Below are 19,358 nucleotides of genomic sequence, written 5' to 3' on the forward strand. Positions count from 1 at the left end.
CACAGATGGGTCAGTTCCAGATCTAAGATCTTTAGAGTAATCACAATATACTCTCCTATTTGTACAATGTCTGTGCTTTGGTTCAGTGCCAAATTTGCAGAGAAACCTAAATGCTACAGACATTTCCTCCTTAACCTGTCCTATTGCAAACCTTCCACTTGCAGCCTCAACATGTCCTCTAATGTTCCTGCCATCCTCCCTCTCTGTCCACATTTCTCCTGATTTCCAATTCTATTTTCATTTTTTCTACTCGGGGCATGTATCTGTTCTTCTTCTCACCTGTGTTCCTAGCCTATTCAGCTTCCATTGCTATCTTATAGCCCTACTCTCCATCTGCTGGTTTTCTTTCTCTCTATTCCTACATCACCCTCATAGTTTGGCTTCCTTCATCAAATCCTACCCATACTTCTTTCAATATGAGGTTCAAATCCCAGTTTAACTTCCTCACCTTTTGCAACTGAGTCTGGCTGCTAAGGCTTCCTCACTTCCAAAGAGCTCAAAGCTAAGTATAAAAAGTACAGAACAGAATTTTCCTTACTCTTCATTGTGCCACTTGGAGACACCGAAGGAGTAACAGCAGTTTAGACAGGCCTAAATTAAATTCAGTCATGTTACAGACTACACATACGCTGTCCATACATGTAGCAAACTGTGAGACTCCAGTTCAAACACGGGCACTCAAAGGATCTTGTTTTCACTGGTTCTCTTTTTGATCCTTGGTACTAAAAACTGGTTGGCTTGTTTCTGAGGAATCAAAAATTTCCCATGAATTGAGTACACACGCTACCCACTAAGTAACTGAAAATGTAGGAACTCTGATCCTTAGTTTCAAATGCTTTCATTGCTCAGCTTCTGAAGCACTGAATATAAGTCTGATGCATCGTGTATCTGGCTGGTTTCATAAATTGAAAGTCTGTTCTAATATTTACTACAGAATGGGTAAGAAAACTGTCATTCTTCATTTAAACACATGTATTTTATGGAGATTGTTACACTAACTTTATAGGCATTTTCAGTCTTTTGTACCATTTATTGCTTCATTAATGTCTATCAAATATGTTAAATTATTTCTAATCTGGACTAAAATAACAATGCACTTAGTAACAACAATTTAAACACCTCCAACAAAAGCAAAAAAGCTCTGAGTATAATGATTAAACAGAAGATGAAGCATGCCATCTACAAATTGTTTAAACAATGAAAAATGTGTATGCTGAAATATTTTTCACTTAAAATTTGTTTTCCCCAAATAACATGCTGAGAATTTTTTCAGCACAGTATTCCTGTTTTAGATTGTTATTAAAAAAAATCCAGAAACATATAGCTTAAATGCTAAAGGGTAAACATGATTTAACATGCAAGTTCTTGCCAGATGTTACATTTGCTTCGTATCAAGTAATTAAACATACAGTACTTTTGCATGTGGTTTAGCAAAATCTGTTTGAGAGAGAAAGCTTAGAAGCTTTGTTTAAAGCTGCTCGCTTCAAAGCAGATTTTTGTGTTTTGCAGCATTCTAAGCATTTGTTACGTATTGGCCTCTGATCCTCATTCTGTTGAGACAACTTCCTTGGAGGCAACACTTCCACATACTATTTTGCAGTTTGTAGGAAGTGCTAGTTCCAAACAACCAGATTCAGCAAGATAAACAGCTGTTTTACACTACCTGTAGTTTCAGGACACCTAAACCTCAAATTACCTATGCATTAAGTGGAGTTCTTCAGTATGCAGAATGCACGTATTCTTTTTACCCTAACTAGACTAATGCCCAGTGTACACTAGATTGGACACTCTTCCCTGCAGTGTCCGATGAGAACGTGCATACTTCACGTATATTGTACCTTACGCCAGAGGAAGAAACAGGTTAGCTGCTGCACAGATCTTCTCACTAACCTGTAACACAACTGGTAAAGAGCAAAGTTAAAGGTGGGGTTGTAGAATATACATATAAAAGGCACATCTTGATGAATTACCATAAAGGTAGCTGCTTATCTTTGTGTTTATTCCACTAGGACAGCTACAGTGACCTAATTACCACGATGAGTGTTCCATCCCTTTTAAGATTTGGAAGAATGAACATCACAAAAGATGAGCCTGCTTTAGATATATATGCTAAATCATGCTGACTGGCAGGGACTGAAATCCATCTTTGTTTCCTTGTCTCTGGACTATGCAATTGTGCTTCCTTTTGACTCTGACACTGTGAAACTTAAGATTTGCTCCTGCACTGAGATACAGCTTCAATAGTAATGGCAGAGACTGCTTCAGCCTAGCCTAGCCCAGCCTGTGCCTGGGAGTTGTATTTCAGTCATGAGAACTTCATAATAAACCTTCACTAGGGAGTTTTCTCCCAGTCCTGGAGCTCTGATGGACGTTGAATCCAGTCCTCCACTCCCTGAAAGTGCGTGCTTACTTTTGGGCTACTGTAAAAAAGATGAGCAACTCCTGTCATGCTTTTATTAAAAATGAAACAGGATGTGGTTGCTACTCTGTGTTAATTCAATGCTGCTGATGCATGCTTAGCTTGCTCAGAGTCACTCGCCTAGACTGTTATTACTTGGTTTAAGTAATCAGCAGCTTGATTGAGTTAACTCTTTTGTTATTTGATTCAATGAAATAAACACAAAATCTATTCAAATAACAACTTTATCAGTAGAGAGATATTAATAACAGCATTCTTAACAAAAAGAAAGGATCTGAAGAAACCAATAAGCATATAATAAGGAATGGGATATAATTTCACCGTTTTGTCCTCAAAAAAGCTTTTTTAGATACATAAATAGGAGAACAGAGTCACCCTGGTAATTTTTAGGCGTCTAATGGTAGTTGCTTTTCTCTTTGCCTATATATCTTAGTCAAGATGTATATCCTTGTGTTCTCATTTATGTTTCTGGGGATGATGAATTCTAAATCTATGAAAAACTGTACAAACATGAAACAGAAATCATCAGTATACAGGGTTAGTCAGAGAATACCTACCAGATCAGTTATTTCAGGAGACATAGGCACAGAGATATCTAGTTTCTGAATCAAAAAATGAAAATTATCACCTCACAAGATCCCTTGAATAAAACTTCAAAATAACCCAAAAGACAGATAAAAGATTCCTCTTTTTCAAACAGGAAGGCTATTAAATGACTTTTCTGAAGCCTAGTGAGAAGATACCAAAGGAAATAGCTTCATAGAATTCTCCTAAGTACCGGACAACAATCTAAAGGGAAACATAGCCAAGCTAAAGGATGCAGACACCAGCAGCTCTACCTCAAGCCAAAAGCAGTCAGAAGCAGCTGAACAGTTCTATTGCTTCTGGCACAGCCTCGATACACTGCACGAAGCTATATCTTTTGCATCTGTGTGCACTAGCACATAAAACGGCAAAAGTCTTCCACCTTGAAAGTATGAGAAATATGCTGAACTGAGGTGGAACGCACATCTGGACAAGCAGCAGAATAAGCACAATTAGATTTCTCATTGCCTAAACATCTTTGCTCAAACAGATAAATCAATTTTTTAGAAAGTTCACTTTGAAGTGACAGATTGAAAAGGGTCCCTGCTCTACAATATGGTTTTGCCTATTGTACGTATTTTAACCCAAGAGCAAAAACCCTGAAGCATATTTTTTAAAACCTCATTATGTCTTTAGTCACATTTTCTGCGAATGTTATTCTCTATTTGATTTCCTATGACATCCCAAACCATTAACTTTATTAAACCAGTATTTTTATTTCATGGTTTACTTCAGTCCTTGCAAAAATTGCCATGTTCACAAAGCTGAATTTTGTACTAAATCAACAAAAAGGCAAGGAACAGTAGAGAGACATATCCCCCAATAATGTATATTGATTAGTATAGATAATAATTAATTTGAATTGTAACTGTGAGAGGCTTTGACATGAGAAATATATAACAGACCTCAATGAAGAAAATGCCAGCAACTTCCTTGCTATAAAACACTAAAAAAAGCATCAACTTTTAATATTACTCTATACTAAATTTCAAATTTGTAACATACACTTAGAATTGTCTAGCTTGATCATTTTTTCCTGCTGTTCATAACTATTTTTTTTTAAGCTACCATACAATTTCAATAATGATTCAACAACTTACCTCCTTAAATCAAGTATTAGCTTTTCAAGAAATATTGTTACTTCATGAAAATATTCTTTAATAGTAGTAGTATTTGTGTTTCTGGAATACAATTGAAATAAATTGCTATTGTAGCAGATGAAACATACCTGAACAGATTTGGGCGATATCAGAAGCCACAGAAATTGTTCGTTACATTTTTATTATTGCACTGCAAACACTGTTCTTCATTGCTCAAGTAAACTAAGAAATCAGAGTCAACATTTACACAAAGACTCTGAAATTGTTGCTTGAATTGTTTTTTCCTCTTGAATAAAACATACAAAAATGTATCTTCTAAAACTGTCCACTCCCACTAGCCACAGAGGTTATTTTCTGTCAGATATTCAGCTAAATCAATATAAATATTTTCAGGTCTTTCTTGTGATTCTGGATAGAGTGATTATTACTTGCTGGGGTAATTCAGTATTCAGGGAGTTTCCAGAGTGCCAATATGTGCATGTAGTTTTACTTTACATGGCTCAAATGCATTTTGATGCAACATTACTGACCCTCTCAGCTCAGAACTGGACCTTAGCATATTTGCATACATTCCCTTCACCAAATGTTCTAGAGCAACAATTTTTCAAGATAGTAGCTGAAACAAATGTAAGACTGATAATTAAAGAAGCTTGACGTAACTATAAGTAAACTACCAAATTTACATGCTATTCTTGAGGTAAACAATCAGTCAATATTACCAATATGCTATAAATCCTCTCCAGGGAATAGACTTTTTTCTTTTTCCTTAATTAATCAATCCACAATAGTGCTGTCACTGTGAAAAAAGAATACTGCATCCACATATGCATATGCATAAGTATACACACACACACACCCCCCCCCCAAAGTGAAAAAAATCATAAAACCTTCCTTGTTAAAGCTAGTAGATGTTTTGACTAATGTATTTTTTAAAATATCTTAAGTCACAAACTTTAAACCTCTGCAGACACTGAAAAGAAGCTACTGAAAACTTCTGATGTACACATATTGGTCAAATCTAAACCATAATGGAACAAGAGGAAGGTGATTCAAGGAAATAAACTCTCTGGATGTTCATGTTGACAAAGTTTGTTACCTTTTCTATTCATTTACATGATTTACATGGTGAACACATCGATCTGTAAATTGCCTATACTTTAATTTTTTCTCCAACCCTTTCCCTTTGCTACTCTTTCTACAAACTAGGTTGCATAAGCAGTTTATTAAAATTAAAACCCAAATTAAAATAAAATTTAATTATTAAAACTGGATTGCAATGATTTTTTGAAAGAATATTATGGGTTGTGCAATAGGTATACAGATATGTTGTAGTCGTATACACAAACTACTACTAAGCAAAATGCAATTAACCATCTCATACAACTTTGATAAAACTTTTGCAGTAAACCCAGAGACTAAAAGATTAACAAAGATAACAGTGCAAATCATGAAATTCAAGTCACATTTTACACATTAGAAACATAAAAAATTCCACAGTTTAAGAAGAAAATAAACTTAAATATGAATCAGCAATCTTATCCTCTACCTTCCACAATAGCATTTATCATCTGTTGTTGTATATGCTGCTGTTCCTCTGATTTAATAGAAAGTTAAGATACTTTTAGATGTAAAGATATACCTAATACAAGGTAATTACTATATGTTTTTTAATTCCATTAATGCAAAAAGGGAAAAAGTTAATGTGAAATGATTGACAGAACAGCAGTTATATAAGTGAGAACAACAATACTGAAACGTCTCTCTCCTTTTAACAAATAAAATCTAAAAAGCACTAAACCCACAGACAGCTACAAACAGAAGAAAAATGTTTGGAATGCCATATATGTCCTTAAAACAGTCAGAAATGAATATACAAATATTTAAGTTCTGAATTCCACAAATGTAACTTGTACGTAATTAGTAATATCAAAACTAAAATTCCATTCTATACAGTGATGAAAAAAAGGAGCTTTTTAGATGATCAGCAAGGAAAAAAATAAGTAAAGGAAATGTCGTCACTGAAGCTTCCCAGAAAAGGACAGGGAGAAAAATGAGAAAGTAGGGAAAAGTCTTTTCAGATAAGAGCTAACTGGGAGACCATCAGACAAAGCTCCTCTGACATCTGAAAAAGAAAAGATATATGTAACTATTGTATCAGTAGAGAGACTGCTCCCCCCCCTCCATTTTCCCCACTGAAAGTCTGGCAGAGTAGGTCAGAAGGTTAGAGTTCAAACTGCCATAATTTAACAAATGATTGGTATGTCCTTTATATCACACGTAACAGGTTTGATTTCCTGATAAGCAGAGTTCAAAGTACAGGCATACCTTGCTATCGTCAAGGATGTGTTCCTAAAAGTGCTACAGTTAGCAATGTTGGACAGCAAAGCAACTTTTCCCCTAAGAATTAATGTAATGAAGGGTCTTGGTGTTTGCAGTGACTTAAGAAATAATCAAAATCTAAATATGAGAGGCCAGCATATTGCGGCATAATTTTCCATTTATTCCCCAGTAAAATTACCCCTTAAAAACGAGATCTCAACAACGCAAATGCAAATCAATTACTGAATAATTCAGGTTGACAGGGATTTCAGGGGGTATCTAGTCCAACATCCTGCTCAGAGCAAGGTCAGCTATGAAATCAGACCAGGTTGCTCAAAGCTTTAGCCACTTGGGTCTTGAAAACTCCCAAGGATGGAGACTGCCCACAGTAATGCTTGGCTGTAGTGAAAAAGTTTTTCCTTATACCGAGGCGGAATCTCCTGTTTCAGCTGATGTTCCCTCGTCCTCCTACCATGCCCCGCTGTGAAGGGCCTGGCTCCATCTTCCCGGTGACCTCCTGGTAGGCACTGAGGGCACTGCTGTTAGGTACTGCAGCAGCCAGACTGAACAAACCCCCTCCTCAGCCTCTCCTCACAGGGCAAGTGCTCCAGCCCTGACCATTCTGGTGGCTCTCCACTAGATTCACTCCAGTTTATCGCTATGTTACTTGTACTGGATGTCCCAAAACTGGACATCCCTTCATGTCTTGACTATTCTCCTGCTAATACAGCCCAGGATGCTGTCAGGGTACGCTGCTGGCTAATACTGAGCTTGCCGTTTACAAAAAAACATTCGTTCCCTTCAGAGACAAGAAGGATGATGTGTAGTCACACACAAGAGAGTTTGCATTTCCTTATTAGCATTTGAATGCTACATAAAAGCTATTAAAATATTAAAAATCATGTAACAAAGATTTCTATAACTGTACTTCCAGCAGTTGTTTTAAACTAAGTTTGATACTGGAAAAATAAATGGATTTCCATCTGTCTTTCAGAACTTAAAGGAACTTCCCTTAAGCTGCCTGCAGGCCATCAGGCATGCTTCAGTGCAACTGGGCAGCTCAGGGAAGTTTTTGTTAGAAGAGCAAAGGATGGAAAGACACGCTAACAGTAACAGCTAGCAGAGATGGGTCTTACATAATGAAAGGATACTGAAATGACTGACAGACAAGCAACGGGTAGCAGAGCATTACTGGATCTGTCTTCTTTCAAGTCTAAGATATGTGAAATATCCTTTCCTATGCAATGATAGTAACTGGAACCACATTAACTTTACCATTAAAGGGAAAACAAAGGAGACAGCGTGAAGACCTCTCTTCATTCATATGACTTAAAAAACAAGCTCATCAACTGCATTTCAGCTTTAGAGACAACTATCAAATAATAAAATGTTGTATACTAGCTGGTTTGTTACAAGTCTTAAGACGTAGATATCTGTGTGTGTCATTATCCAGAAGTGAAACATGTATTACTTCTAAAAATTATTTTTCCTGAACTGCACAAGTCCTTCAAATCAATCAGATAATCTTTTTGAAGATATTATAAGAACAATAAACACACTTAGACAACAGCATCAACAACATAGGAGAACACAGAAGATACTTTCACAGCCCAAAACAAAATGAAGGAGCTACAGTCATGGTCTGCACGCTCTTAAAAGCTTCCAGCAGAGTAAAAAATGAATCCTGAACAAATACATCACCAAGCTGTTTATGACGCTAAAGAAACAAACTTATTTCTCTTCATTTCTAAGCAGGAAAAAGTTCAATGAGTCAAAGTTTTCTATAAAGCAGCCTATCCCAATAAATTCTTCAGTTAGCAAATTATCCTATATTACCTGCTGAGGCATGTGAAAGATGAAAATACTTAAAAAATGCAGTAACTATTTTGAAAAATAATCAGTTAACTCCAAGCTATCTCTGCTCTTGAGCGTATTTGCTCTCACAACATACTTTTCTATATGTTATCAGTTGCCTGACAAGTTTAACAAAATTTTTATAGACAGACAAAACTTTGCCTTTATATAGCTCTTCTACTTTTTCTACTACTAAAGTTATTAATTTGAGAAGGGTAGCATTGTGCGAAGCAGTTAAAAAAGAGAAAACAACATCCAGGTTTGAAAAGAAAAAAAGGAAGTCAGAATTAATGAATTACAGGGATACTAACAGGCTTTGCAATAAAAGTTTCAAGCATACCTTCTAAGAAGAGTCTTAGATGCGATATAACTATCACCTGGCTCCTGAGAGACCACAGCAAAAAGCACTGAAATTTATTTATTTTAGTGCATATAGTTCTTAGACTAACAAAGATTTCTGTTTCTCTGCTTCCTCTAGTTATGTCCAGCTCTCTTCTCCCCTCCTACATATCTTTGTCTTAATTTTTGTATTTTCCTCCCATTTTCTCCATTCTCTCTCACCATTTAATCAGTTCTTTCTTCAGCTGAACTATCACAATCCCTGCAATAACCACATCTGAGAAATAGAATGTTCCTCCTTCTTCTTGTAGTGGACTTGAAAACAAATGTTTGTTCTTTCAGGTCTTTTCCCCTAATGGGACTTGTAGAAAAGATACTCCCAATCTCCAAATATTCCCTGTCACAACTGAGTACCTGGAGACTCTAACTTTTTCACTGTTAGATCATAGCATATCAAAGTAGACATCTTTTTATTGTGGAATAGAAAGAGAAAGCTCCTACGACTCTGTGCATTCAGTGCTCGTATCATTTCATCCCTGTCATCATCCATTCTTTCTGCTAGGAGCCCTAGAATATGGCTACATCTACCATGCAACTAACAAAGCAACTGAAGATGCAATTCTTGCACTCACTGAACAGCAGCTGGGAAGTTCCCTCTAACATAGCCATATTGTTAACATTAACTCCTTTTATCAAAGTAAAGGAATCCATTCACTGAACAGTATGTTAAAACATGGCTCTAATCCTTTGTATTCTTATGGTTTACAAGACTTCCACTGAATAAGGACTTAAGATATAGACAGGAAAAGTTAATTTCCCCTTAAAATTTGAAGAATGAACTGTTGCACTTCGGCCTGACCATACAGGTTACCAGTTTTGTGTGAATACTTAGGTCATGAATGAAAAACAGTCTAGTTACTACTGTACTTCAGTTAACCTTATTTTGTGTAATGTGCAATTCTTTTGCCTTCTTTATTACAAGAAGGTTTAAGTAGATGGAGGTGTTTAATACTTTTCCACAGTATTTTAAACTCTATTCCATGCTGAGCTCCATTCTCCGCATTCCATTCTGCCACTGTTAAAGTCTGAACCAGGTTGGAACCAGACTCTAAGCTTAATCTAAAACCACTTAAGCAAATAGTTCAACTTGCCCTAATTCAAAATGGAGTCAGTCTTTCAGAAAACAAGAAAATCTGCTTACTGTCAGCTGTTCTTGAAGATGCAGTGTTTATAGGTACACGACACTGAAGCACGCTCGTCTTTGCAATGCTAATGGGGCGTACAGTGTAATACTTTGACTGCTGTTACATAAATGGCGTGGAGTTTGGCCCGTATTCTCACTTCTTCCCAATCTCAGAATTCCTGGTAACCATAAATGCACATTCAAAGGCAAGCAATAAATGGTGTGCTATGAATGTACATATAGAAAACACACCTTAAAGAACAGTTATAGGTAGATTTGATTTCTGCAGTTCTTATTGAAGATTCCCTACCCATACTGAAAGCAACATAAAGCCTAAGGGTTTCAGGAGTTAAAACACAGCAGTGCAAATCTCAGGGGTGAACTCATGTCGGGAACCATCACTGTGACACAGGCTCTACTGGATTACGATTACAAATATTAGAGCTTTTTCATCCCGTGAGAAAGCTCTAAGACATCGAGGTTCCCTAGGATCACTCTGCCACACACAACAAAGTATTTAAAAGTTTTGAGTCTGTTAACATCAAATGAAAGCATGTCAGCTATACTTCACTGCAGAAGAGTAAGAGGGAAAGGAATTCTTCTTCTTGTTGCCTGACAGAGTTAAAGGGCCAAACATTTCAAACTACAGTATGTAATGAAGCACTAGACACATTACCTCAAAAAAGGTCAGCGACCTAGCCATAACATAAGTCAAGAATCTGATTGACTCAGCCACACACATGTTAACAAATACTTCCTTGTATCAGGCTACGCAATGCCTGTGATGAGTAGGAAAACTACTTCCGACAACCTAGCAGTACTCCTGATAGAGGAGGGATCTGAGGCTTACATGACAAATCTGACTCAATTTCAAAGAAAAATTTTCAAGAATACTAGCAGTCTCCTCAACTTCTATGTACGAAGTCTTATTATAAGAACTTTACTTGGTATATTTCCATTAGCAGAATCCCCACTGTTACAGGGTGTTGGGGTTTTACTGTACAGATGATTCTGGTCAGCGAAAGCAACATAGGAAAAACACTCAGCAGCTTTCCCAGCTAGGAAATAAAAACAAACTTCTCAAATTCATTCCTGATTCATCCAAATTTGAAGAGAAAGATTTACACTTGCTCCCTGTTGGTGTCTGAGGTAAGATGACCAATCATGTGTTATCTCCAAGGTCTTTGAAAATAGCTCTTAAAACATCACTCCCCACTTTAATTGTCTTTTAACTGGAAACAAGCAATCCTATTTACTAATGTGTTCAACACTCCTGTCAGTTGATGAACCAATTCCATTTGATCCATTATTCCTAAGTGAGGAGATCTCATTTTGACTTTTGTTAGTAAATTATATGAAAATAGTGTCAACCCAGCATTATTCATATAATGATACTGAACTTACAGTCAGAGGACTTTGTGAATATTTTTTTCCTATTCTTAAGTTCCAGAGATATGGGAGTGTAAATTGTCCTCCAGAGTGAAGCTTAAGCCTTACATCAGCAGATTACTGGAATAAAGTCCTTAGATGAAGTGAAAGGTCTCTGTCATGGGTGTGAAGATCTTAGAAAGTGAAGAGCAAACACACTTTCACTCAGAACAGGACATCTATCCAGGTTTCCTGTTTTTGTCAAGGGGTCTCTTTCAGAAGAGACTCTTCCTGGATTTTTTAGTAACAGCTTTTTTTGGTCAATGTTTTGGACCTTGCATGAAATGTCCATTTTCCCTCTTTAAACCAGAGTAAGCAAAAAACATGAGTGTCAAATTTGAGAAAGTTACCTTCAATAAGAAAGCTACTGGTGGAGGTGACACCCCTGGAGAAGTGAAGAAAAAGCAGAAACCACAGTATTAGTTCTGGACCTCATGCTCTGTATCCTCAGCTTCATGTTGAAAGGGACTAAGTGTGAGAATGCGGTACTGTTGGTTATAGGTGACATGCATGAATACTGATAAACAAAGGAAACTGTCCTTAGACTTGAATGTCTGAATGCACGTATGTGGAGAGAAGTACCTACGGGAATCAGTATTTCATTAAAAAGTTGTTACTTCTGGATGAATGCTGCTAAGATTTGCAGTTCTTTTGGCCACAGCAGGTTTTCAAAAGCAGGCCTGGGCTTTCAATAATGAAGAGTATTTTCCAAGACTCCAGTCAATACATAAGCTAAGCAGAACAGTAAATTAGTCTTCACTTAGCTTCGTGCTGAAACTAATAACAGTATATGAACAGACTAGTATAAAGCTAGATCAGATACATTCAAAAACACAATGAACTATGTATACATAGTCTTAGATATACTCAAAAGTAACCACAAAGATCAGCTTGTTTGACCCACATAAAACACAGTACTTCCCTGAATTAATTCTTGTTTGGATTAAAATATGTCAGTAAGAGTAAAGAATATCTACTTTGAGAGAAACAGTATTTTAGATACGTGTCAAATTCTAAACAGGGATTATTTTGAAGTGGCCTGTGGCTTAAACTGTTTGAACAATTTTCTTTGAACTTTCAAGGGAACTTCTCCCCTTCAGAGTAATAAAAAATATCAAGCTAATTCAACTCTGCCTGTAACACCAACACTGGGAAGAAAGAGAATATTTAGCATTTTATCCCATCTTAAAATTGCTTCCTCAAAATAGAAGAAATTATTCTTTAAGAATCTCTGTTTCCTAGCCAGAGAATATAACACCATTCAACAGAACTTGCTTGTTTGTATAAAATATAATCTCTTTTTAAAGCCAAATGAATTATTGGTTATTTGCCACTTACCACCACACACAACATTATAAATTAATCGAAGAATAAAACTTGTTACAACTGCAGAATCACACCTTTTTCACCCATTATAGATGGTTTTATTTTTTTTGTCAGTGACAAGAAATACCTTTCCCAAGCTTCATTGCTGGACTGTAAGGAATTACTTGTAGGTTTGTAAAGTCAATGACTTAGATTTGAGAAGTTACTACTTCTATGCCATCTTTAAGGGCCTTTAAAAAAAAAAAAATAATTTCAGAACAACTATTTTTTCTTATTTATGTAAAACCATACATGTTTTCAGTATTGTAGGAACAAAAATTGTAATTTCTTAAGTGCAATAGTGTGGCAGGATTTTTGGTATGTTAAGTGCTACGCTGTTGAGTCTGTGCTATTACCTCTCTTGTGTTTCTACAACAGTGCGTATTAATGCTAGGTATAGCACTATTATACATGATGCTATATAATTCAGTACTTCTGTCTTATTAACACTTCTCCTTTACTTTTTAAATTTCCATTTACTCCATTATCTTATATTCTTGCTAAAAGTGACAATCAATCTCTCGTGAATTATTCTCTATAGCACATGGAATGAATTTAAAGACTTTGGCTGATCATGTCAACATTAAAATAGGACAAATATGTTGCTTTGGCACAGTAAAGTCAAATCCAGGCCACAAAAGCTTGGATTATGTACAGACAACTCCCCTCTTCACCATTTCTTGGTATGCTATCATTTACACATACTCTACAACATGAAAATACAAACAATAAAAAAATTCTTGCAAATATACTTAAAATGAGGAATACAAGACATTAGGCACATTTGAAATGAATAAAAGCAGAGACCAGAACTATTTCTTTCTTTCAGATATTGCAGATTTACCAAATTGGAACATAATCCTTGACAGTTTGTACAACCAACATCTACACCTCAAGTACCTTTAACTCCAGTCTACACTAAGGCATCTTAAATTAATTTTTTTTCTACTTTGACCTAAGTTAACTACTGTTTGAGTGTTTTCCTAAAACACTACATTTCTCAGCTGTACCAGCATCTGTCATTCTTGGCTTGGAAGCAAGCTCTTGTATGAATGTGAGCAATCTTTTTTTGCTTCTTTAGAAATGCAGGGTATGTTCAACAACTGTACTATGGATCTATAGGAATCTAAAGCATGTGTTTAAAGTAATTCAGTGCATCTCTCAGATCATGATCAAATATGGCATGCAATATGATTAATAAAATAAAAGCATACTGCAGTATTTGGTACTCTTAATTAAGACAGAAAATAGGACCATAAACTTTGCAGAGAAGAAAGTAATTAAAATATACACTAGAAGGAGAATTATAAACTTGCATATTCATTTACTTTTATGGATTTAATAAAGAAAATTCTGTTGCTATTGCAAATATTTTTGTCAGATTTTATACTTTAAATTACAACAACAAAAGTAACAATACTGAGTGCTCTGGTACTGTTCTCCTATGAACTTGTTTCCACAGCTCTAATGGCATGTACAGTTCCCATTCTACATTTCTCACTGACTTCAAATTAGTTTATGCAGCTTCAAAAAAAAAAAAAAAGAAATGTAGAGGTTGGGACTGTTCAAAAGAATATCAAAGAGCAAAACAGAGCTCAAAAAAAAAAAAAAGAGAGCATTTGACATTGAAGTGACTTGAGAAGAAAAAAAGAAAACTTTCTACAGTACTGTTTAAAAATGTTTCTTTCACTTTCTGTGATAGAGAAACCATGCTGCCATTTTTTGCCACTGAGTTTCAATAGTAAAATTGTATGTGTGTTTTTTGGATTGTATTAAAAAATATCTTTTTCTCAAGGCCTTCTGAAAGCATTATTATTAGTTCTCTAAGTATTATCATTATTAGCATGCAATAAAGATGAAATTTCTGAAATTGTAATTGAAAAAAATGACAAAAATAGCAAAAGGAAGAGGTCTTGAGCACAATTCAGTTGGTAGGACTAGAACTCAGATTTTTGTAAAGATCTAGAAAACCATTTATATGCATCAGTGTCATATTGGCAAAACTATTCCTTTATTTGGCACAATCACATTTCAGTTACCTTTGAATTTTTTTTTTTCTTGTTTTAGTAGATTCTCCTTCATTATATTCCCTCCACAGATACACAAACTCAATTTTTAATTCAGAAAATATATCATGGTTCTAATTTTCAAATAAATTTAGTTTAGCATTTCAGAAGATTGTTTTTAAATGGTTCATTCACTATTTTAGCATTAACGTGGCAGTAAGAGAAAATGACTACTTTCTAACCACATTTAAAGATCATTGAATTGATTTAAAATGTGCAGAAATGCAAGATCAACAAAGAATCTTTTTCAGTGATTATACATATATAAATTTATCTGACTGTCATTTCACAGGAATGTACTAGCGTACCAATAAATGCTCTAAGAGTTTGTAATATGACTCATACATTATAATTTGTACTGCTGGCATCTTGGCATCAATTTGAATATACAAAGATTTATTTTGTAGGGTGGTAAGCGGAGTAGGAATGCCAAGGCAAGTAAGTACAAAAACTCCTGGAATTGCAAACATTATGGAAAAATAATAAGTACTAATATCCTAAGACAGAATTTAAGAAATGATGCTTTAACATATTTAATCATTTCACTGACAAGCTATAATACATAGGTGAAATATTAAAGTGTAGCAGGCAAGTGAAAGGCAAGCCTATTGTTTGACCTGTAACATAATCTATACTACTCTCTTCCTAAAACCCAGAGTGTCTTAAAAAGTCATTCTTACAGATCAAACAGTTTCTGTTTAATAGGACACAGAAGGATAGTACATATGCCTAGTAATTAGCAAAACAAATGTGATTAAAACCTACATATTTCTAAGAAAAAGTAACATTAGTCAACATTTTCATAATTAAATCTGGTAGCTGCTAAACAAAATATACAGAAGAGTTAATACTTACGCAACTACAAAAATTACAGAGAAACTGGTGTAATTTGTTTTCTGATTTTTCATAACTAGCTAATACAGAAAAAAATGCCTTGACAGGTTTGTATGAACTGTTAAATGATAAAAACAAGGAAACAACTTACTAGTATTCGCACTTTTCACAAACGTTATTTTTCTCCCCACAATTCATTAATGAAAGTTCACATTGCTTAGCATCATACACCAGAGCTAAAATTGTAAGTTTTGCAACCTACTTCATTTCTTCTTTTAGCAATTCAATTTTTGTATGCTATTGACACATCACTGAATAGCTGAAGATTTGAAAAAGAATACTAAAAATATAGATTAAAAACATGTTTCAGGAACTGTTGCTTAGGCAATCATATCACATCTCAGTCTAGAGAATGCTGTAGAAAAGGAAGATGGGATAGGAAAATATAAATAAAACCTACTCACAGTCAATCTACTCTTATCTTACTAACATAAGATTGGTTTGTATTTCACATAAACTGAGTTTTGCTAAATCCAATTCTGAAATGCTTCAAATGCTTCCTTTATGAAAGTGCTGTAGGGGTTAAGTTTGCGGAGATTCCTTGACATTCCTATGACATTATCTTTTATTGTATCATCATACTGCTACTACTTATAGCTTCTACATTAAAGACTCCATTGTTTGCTCAGATGATATAGTTCATTACTACCTCAGCTGTGCACATTTAAGACCACTAAGCTGCAAAGAGGATGGAGCCAGGCTTTTTTCAGTGGTGCCCAGTGAAAGGACCAGAGGCAACAGGCACAAACTGAAACACAGGAGGTTCCATTTGAACATCAGGAAACTTTTTTTTTTTTTTTTTTTTTTTTTTTTTTTACTGTGAGGGTGATGGAGCACTGGCACAGGTTGCCTAGAGAGGTTGTGGAGTCTCCCTCCTTGGAGATATTCAAAAGCCATCTGGACACGGTCCTGGGCAACCAGCTCTAGGTGGCCCTGCTTCAGCAGGAGAGTTGGAGCAGACGACCTCCAGAGGTCCCTTCCAACTGCAACCATTCTGTGATTTTTTAAATCTAAGTTTAGAAAGGCTTACGCACCTACGTGTAAATTAGGTTTCCAGTATGACTGGTCGAAATTTAGTCACTGCAGTCAAAGAGTTATAATGAGAACCCTTTGCAGCAATCTTTATTTGGTCAGCTGAATGACTTTCCAAACACCACCAACTGTGCTTACTAAGTTTTCACTTATTGTAATGATATCTTGGACGTTTGCAACTCCTCTGTAGTACACATGCTGAGTACACTTACATTTAGGTGAATTGTATCTCATGTTGACTACTTGGAGCAAAAACATTGCACATCTTCCAGAGTGATGTGCCACTCTGATATGCCAGAGAGCATGGTTCTTACATTAATAGAATAATCACGAAAACAAGTAAGAATGCACATATAAATTCAGGACTTAAAGGGCTAGAAAACTTAAGGTGGTGTCTCTCTTCATCCAGACAGAAGACAGAACAGACTGAGGAAAAGGATCTAGATTCATTACATGATACCAGGATAACTAAACTGCTAACATGATCCAGCTATGCAAAAGACATAACAGTTCCAGGAATCACTAAGGTACATCTAGTGGAAATGATGGTATCATACAAGATAAAGCAGGAAATGATCTGAAACATTTTTCAGAATTCCAGTTATCTGTGTTGAAGGAAGGTCAAGATTAAAAGAAATGGTACTCAGATGTTCAAGAGAACAAGGAATCTATCCCATGAGAAGTCAAATAAGCTACAGCCTAGGAAAATAAAGTCTGACTAAGATTTTAAGAGGGCAAAACAACAGATGTTTAAGGACTAATGCTAGCATCAGAACTCCTTGTTATAAACCAGGAGAAAATAATCTTAGAACAGAAATTAAAACTCCATCTGAACATGACAACTAGAAAAGCTGCCACTAGGAATAGTAAAGATCAGCGTTTATTTTATGAAAAGATGGTTACATACAATGACAAAAGAATCAATGTTACAAAAGGCTCACTCTTAATATTATGTTTATAAACCGTATACGTAACTACTTTATTGCCAATATCCACATTTGTATGTTTGGTTTTTTTTTAATAATGGAAAAAGAAATGCAAAAAGGCAATTAACATAGCTAAAAAGGTCTAAAAGTTATATTTTAATTGTATTTTTATAATTTTTTTTTTTAGGACTTGTATGATCAGCTTTCACAAAAAAAAAATCCACCAAATTGTTTTTTTTTTTCCTCTTTTGTGGTATTTTGCTTAACTCATGCATTATGTATATCAACACTTGCCAACAATTCTGGGCAAATTGACATAACTTCCAGGTAACACCAAAACCTCTTTAAATAATTAGGGAGCCTGAGAGGGAAAGGACCAAGGTCTTGAACTTCCTGGGCGAGTGCTAAAAGCACGTTACAGAAGAGGCAAGCTCAGCCATTACCTCCTCTTCTAACAGTGTTCTGGAGTGAAGTCAATGCTTTTGAATGAGTTAGCCATGATCTAATAAAAACAGGCCCTTTAGGGACTTGAACAGAATTCAAGCACCTCCCTACCCATATCAAAAAAAGCACTTAGCTTTCCAAACCAGGAGACTTCCGAGCATGCACAGGGACCTCTACCTAGATGTGCTCCAACTTGGAATGCAGACTGATTTTAAGTGCCTCTGAGGTTAGGTGGTGCTTGAGGAGGTATTGGTAAGATTTCAGTGGAATCTAGTCAAGGAAAATCTGCCCCCAGATATCACTATGACAACCTGCAGGAAAGCCATTAGTGTGTGCAAAACCTGTACTTATCAACCATATATTACATTTTAAGTACAATGTGGTGGGTTGACCCTGGCTGGATGCCAGGTGCCCACCAAAGCCGCTCTACCACTCCCCTCCTCAGCTGGACAAGGGAGAGAAAATGTAACAAAAAGCTCGTGGATCGAGACAAGGACAGGGAGAGAACACTCACCAATTACCATCACACGCAAAACAGAATTGACTTGGGGAAATTAGTTTAACTTATCACCAATCAAATCAGAGTAGAATAATAAGAAATAAAACCTAAATCTTAAAACACTTCCCCCCCTCCCCTCCCTTCTTCTCAGGCTCAACTTTACTCCTGATTTCTCTACCTCCTCCCCACCAGTGGCACAGGAGGACGGGGAATGGAGGTTGGGGTCAGTTCTCCACACGTTGTCTCTGCCGCTCCTTCCTCCTCAGGGGGAGGACTCCTCACTTGTCCCCTGCTCCACTGTGGGGTCTCTCCCGTGGGAAACAGCCCATCATGAACTTCTCCAATGTGGGTCCTTCCCACAGGCTGCAGTCCTTCATGAACTGCTCCTGCATCGGTCCCTCCCACGGGCTGCAGTCCTTCAGGCACAGACTGCTCCAGCGTGGGTCCCCCATGGGGTCACAAGTTCTGCCAACAAACCTGCTCCAGCGCGGGCTCCTCTCTCCACGGGGCCACAGGTCCTGCCAGAAGCCTGCTCCAGCGTGGGCTTCCCACGGGGTCACAGCCTCCTTCGGGCATCCACCTGCTCTGGCGTGGGGTCCTCCCCAGGCTGCAGGTGGAGATCTGCTCCACCGTGGACCTCCCTGGGCTGCAGGGGGACAGCCTGCCTCACCATGGTCTTCACCACGGGCTGCAGGGGAATCTCTGCTCTGGTGCCTGGAGCACCTCCTTTCCCTCCTTCTGCACTGACCTGGGGGTCTTGCAGGGTTGTTTCACATATTCTCACTCCTCTCTCCGGTTGCAGTTCCTGTTGCGCAGCATCTTTTTCCCCTTTTTAAATCTGTTCTCCCAGAGGCACTACCACCGTCGCTGATGGGCTCGGCCTTGGCCAGTGGTGGGTCCGTCTT

The 19,358-nt window shown here is 36.7% G+C and overlaps 1 protein-coding gene across 5 annotated transcripts in view; it reads right to left on the reverse strand.

Moving 5' to 3' along the window:
• PIBF1 (progesterone immunomodulatory binding factor 1) overlaps positions 1 to 19,358 on the reverse strand; it is a 123,225-nt gene that overhangs the window by 52,671 nt on the left and 51,196 nt on the right. The window lies entirely within an intron of this gene.

Source organism: Aquila chrysaetos, chromosome 14, assembly GCF_900496995.4.
Source record: "Aquila chrysaetos chrysaetos chromosome 14, bAquChr1.4, whole genome shotgun sequence".
Taxonomy (NCBI): Eukaryota; Metazoa; Chordata; class Aves; order Accipitriformes; family Accipitridae; genus Aquila; species Aquila chrysaetos.